At 45.2% G+C, this 4,462-nt stretch overlaps 1 protein-coding gene across 1 annotated transcript in view; it reads left to right on the top strand.

Moving 5' to 3' along the window:
* Window positions 1–4,462, top strand: part of GLRX3 (glutaredoxin 3) — a 45,350-nt gene that overhangs the window by 40,073 nt on the left and 815 nt on the right. The gene's annotated exons all lie outside the window — the stretch shown is intronic.

Genomic DNA, 4,462 nt, shown 5'->3' with positions numbered 1-4,462 from the left:
GGTCAAGAGATCTTGTTCATGCAAGCGAACTGTTGGCCATTCGTAATCTGATTTTATTAGTGTATTTTAGAAAGTAAAGTAAGATTCTTGAGCCCAGCTGAACTTCCCCTATTGAATTTTCTAACAAAAAGAGAGTTTGTGTATGGGTTTATAATTGAGCCTGCTCTTGTAGAAATGTTTTATCAGAATTGAAATCCTCTCTGATCCTCAAATTCTAGAGACAAAGTTTTTTTCTGAATTTGAGAAATCTGTTCAGTTCACAAGGAAAGGTGACAATGTGACATTTGGATGTTGTCCCACACGTGAGGCCTTGTTGGGTGCTTATGGTGGGAGGGACCGTTCAGGCAGGTTTTGTATGGAGAGTTTTCATGTCTGGACACATTTCTGTCCTGAGAAGCACTGCTATGCTTTTGGGAGCATGGACCCAGGCCAGAGCCTGTGGCCAGCTCTGCCTGCCCTCCCTTTCTCGGCCTGCTCTGTTGAGTCTGTAGTGGGGTTTCGTGTGGCATCCTGCCAGGTTAAAGCTGCATGGTGCTTAGGATAGAGCTGGTGCTGTGGGGAGGCTCTCAATGATGAGGGCTGCCATCTGTTTGCCTGTTAACTCTTAGAAGCCAAACCTCACATGTCAGAATTTCCTTTCTAGAAGAGGCCGGTTGAATAGGAACCAGAACGGCCCTCATACAGACAGAGCTGTTCACTCCTCCTGACTTGTGTGTTTGTGCCTTCTTTGTAGGAAGGCTTCTTAGGGAATTGGTATCTGTTTAGGGGAAATAAGCCTGCAGGAATGAACTTTTTTTATTTTTAAATAAAAACTCTTGATCAAAAATGGAAAGGAAAACTAAAACCAATGAAACAGGTTAGGTAGTTTGTGGAATTCTCCTTTGCAGGTGAGGGGAGAAAGCAGCTCTCTCAAGGGCACAGCTACAGGTTGGGAGCTGGGGCTTCCATCCAGGGTCTGGGACACCCAAACCTTAGGCTTGCCCCTCCTGGGAGGCCTCCCCCTCAGAGCTGTGTGGGATGCAGTTGCCTTTTTACCTATGATGAGAAACTGGTGAATTGCCAGGATTCTGGCTCTGGCTTCAGTCTGCCCCTTTCCTGAGGATTAGAGGGCATTAACCCTACTTCCTACAGCCGAGCAGCTCTTCCTCATGACTCTGTTTTCTAAACTCCGGGGGTTGACTGATTTGAAGACCGCCTTGTTGATGAACGTGTTGAAACTTGCTATCATAATGTAAATGCTCCTTATTAAAATAACAGGACCTGGTGGGTTCAGTTGCCTTGCCCACGTGTGACTTACATGCTTTTGCCTTTTTTTGGTTGAACGCTGAGTCTTGCAGAAGCATCAGGAAGTCCACCTTGGTCTCACTGGATTGATCATCAAGAAGGAAGGAGAAAAATTATTGCCATTTCCATTCTTTACAAAAATGTCGTAAGTCTACTGAGGAGTAGACTAAAAAATAGCATGTTTTTATAATTAGAAAGTCTCATTTTATTAACTTAGAAAATGTTTAATCTCTGAAACAACTGTAATACATTTTAAGCACTTGGTAATCATGATCTGTCTTATTGGAAAGAATTACACAAATAAGACCTATCTTGACAGTCAAAAGTTAAAAGCTTAAGATTGCAATATGAAACATGATTTCTGGTTTAGTTTTTAAAGTAAAATCAGCTTTCTTTTCCTTCCTTTCTTTCTTTTTTTTTGTTTGAGACAGGGTCTCCTCTGTCACTCAGGCTGGAGTGCAGTGGTGCAATCATGGCTCACGGCATCCTTGACCTCCCAGGTTCAAGATCCTCCCACCTCAGCCTCCTCAGTAGCTGAGATGACAGGCATGTGCCACCATGCCCGGCTGTGTTTTGATTTTTTTTGTAGACATGAAGTCTCACTCTGTTGCCCAGGCTAGTCTCAATCTCCTGGGCTCAAGTGATCCTCCCACAGTGTTGGGATTACAGGCCTGAGCCACCATGCCCGGCCTAAGATTGGTTTTCTTAAATTTGACAGTTGTGACTTTTCAAAATTTAAACCTTTCTAAAGTAATTTGATTTTTTGCAGATGAATTCTTGTTTTATACACATTTCAGATGTTGAGTTGGAGGACCTAGACCCTTCCCTTTTTATCTAGTCACATTTCCTCATGGCCATCCACTGATCATTGAATCAGTGTAAACATGGACAGTTTCTCTTGAGTCTTTGGGTCTTCATTTCTGAAGGCTCCTGTGTCACGTAAGACTTAAATAAATCTTATGCTTTTCTCTTGTTAATCTCTTTTGTTATAAGAGTGTCGGCTGTGCCCCTTGTGATGGATGAGGAAAGGTATCCACCTTTCCGAATCAGACACAAGCTGCAGTAGCTTCCTGGTGCCTCATTCACCAGGATGGGTAACTTTAAAGAGAAGTTTTATAACTAGCATCCCATTCTAGTTTCAGAGTCTTGGGGGCTTTTTTCATACAGCTTTGTCTGATATTTGGAGACGTTCAGATTCAGAAGAAATGAGTTCAGTTAGCTCATGGGCTGGGCACATGCACTGTCACTGAAAGCAGCAGAATACCTTGAGGGAGTCTTGGTGCACTTAGGTCACTGTAAGGTTCTAGGGCTAGGAGTGGGGATTTGAACCAGGATCCCTCAGCGCAGCCCCAGTGCTGTACTTGAAGCCTCATGCCACACTGGCTTTGAGGTAGCACACTGCGTTAGTGAGTGGAGTTGCCCAAGTCTGGGGCTTCTGAAATGACCTGGTATTTTTACCTTCCTGTTAGAAATGATGTGGCTTTTACAAATTAAGTGCCAGGCTGGGCACAATGGCTCATGCCTGTAATCCCAGCACTTTGGGAGGCAGAGGCGGGTGGGTTGCTTGAGCTCAGGAGTTTGAGACCAGCCTGAGCAACATGGCGAAACCTCATCTCTACAAAAAATAAAAAATTAACTGGTCATGGTGGTGTGCACCTGTAGTCCCAGCTACTTGGGGAGCTGAGATAGGAGGATTGCTTGAGCCCAGGAGGTCAAGGCTCCAGTGATCGTGCCATTGCATCCCAGCTTGGGTGACAAAATAAGAGCCTGTCTCGGGGAAAAAAAAAATTGCGAGGACCTGCACATTTTGACTGGAAAAGACCTGTTCTCCCCACTGTCATTCATCTTGTCATTGGTTGTCAGTGGTACAGTGTTAATTTAATCTTTTCTCAAAAAATCAAGTTTTGTTTGAGGAAGTTACAGATTTCCGTATGAACTCCTAGAGAGCCTGCCCTTGTTCGGGGTTGCCTGGGGGATGCCTGCCATGTGGTCGAAGGTGAGGTAAGCATTTCTCTGCCCCTGTCTACCAGCCTGCTGTCCCCAGGAACGAGTTCCCTAACTCCTAGCCCTGTCGTTGAGCCCAAGCTTGTAACCTGGATATGGGAGCCGTCCATTTAGGACGAAGGCATGTATGGTAATTTGTAAAGGAATTAAAATAGATTTTTATGCTCTTGTCCTATGTTTTGTGCTTAAAAGGAAGAGCCCCGATATAATGGAGAAAAGCCAGAAGGAGCTTGGATGCCCTCGAGAACCCCGTCACCTGTCTGTAGGGGCAGAAAGGAGGATACCTTTCTTCACCCATCACAAGGGGCACAGCCAACGCTCCTTTAATAGATTACCAAGGAAAAATAAAATTTATGTAAAGACTTAGGTGATACAGGAGCCTTCAGAAATAAAGACCCAAGAGAAACTGCATGTTCACACTCAGATTCAACGAAGAGTGGGTGGCCATGCAGAAATGTGATTGGACAGAAGGGAAGAATCTAATCGTAGACTGGATGGGAAAACCTTGCCCCCTGTGTAGCATTCCTTCCTTCCAGGTACAGGACAGGGCTCTTCTGGGATGAAGGTCTGGGAACACTTTCAGATAAAGTACTATGGAGGATGTTTTTGTGGCCGGCTCCTGTAGTGGAACACGGGTCCGGCTGCTTGCCAGTTACAGAGTCCAGTTGACAAGAGCAAGGTCTGGTAGAAAGAAAATGACGGTTAACCAGAGCTAGTCATGGGGATATGGCTGGATTCCCACCCAAAGTAACGACTTTGAATTTCTGGGGAGAAGGCAAGGGTTTAGAAAGCGGGGACAGGAGGGGACTTGAAATGGGAGGCGTGCAGGGGTTGTGCTGAGTACAATGTGTGTCTTGTTCTGGTGGCTGTCCTGGGCCTCAATCCACCTGGAGTGTGGGTTGGCATCATCTCAACGAGTGGCCAGATTTGACTGCCCACCTTGAGGTAAGCTCTGGGATTTTGCAGCTGGGTTTCCACGCTTGGTCTGTCACAAGATTAGCCCCTAGAACTTCGAAATAAGCACGTAATTAGAGACTAGCTCACAGACACATGTGAAGAGGGTATACGGTGAGAAGGGGGAGGGGTGTGGAGTCTATTTTAAGATTAAGGGAAAAGGCTTCTGCAATTTGCTTTAAGGTTATGTCTCAGTACTAAAGAAAAGGGAAAAAAAAAA

The sequence above is a fragment of the Mandrillus leucophaeus genome, unplaced genomic scaffold (assembly GCF_000951045.1).
Source record: "Mandrillus leucophaeus isolate KB7577 unplaced genomic scaffold, Mleu.le_1.0 Scaffold926, whole genome shotgun sequence".
Lineage (NCBI taxonomy): Eukaryota > Metazoa > Chordata > Mammalia > Primates > Cercopithecidae > Mandrillus > Mandrillus leucophaeus.
The sequence above is the reverse complement of the archived record's forward strand: the minus strand, read 5'-3'. Positions and strand labels throughout refer to the sequence as shown.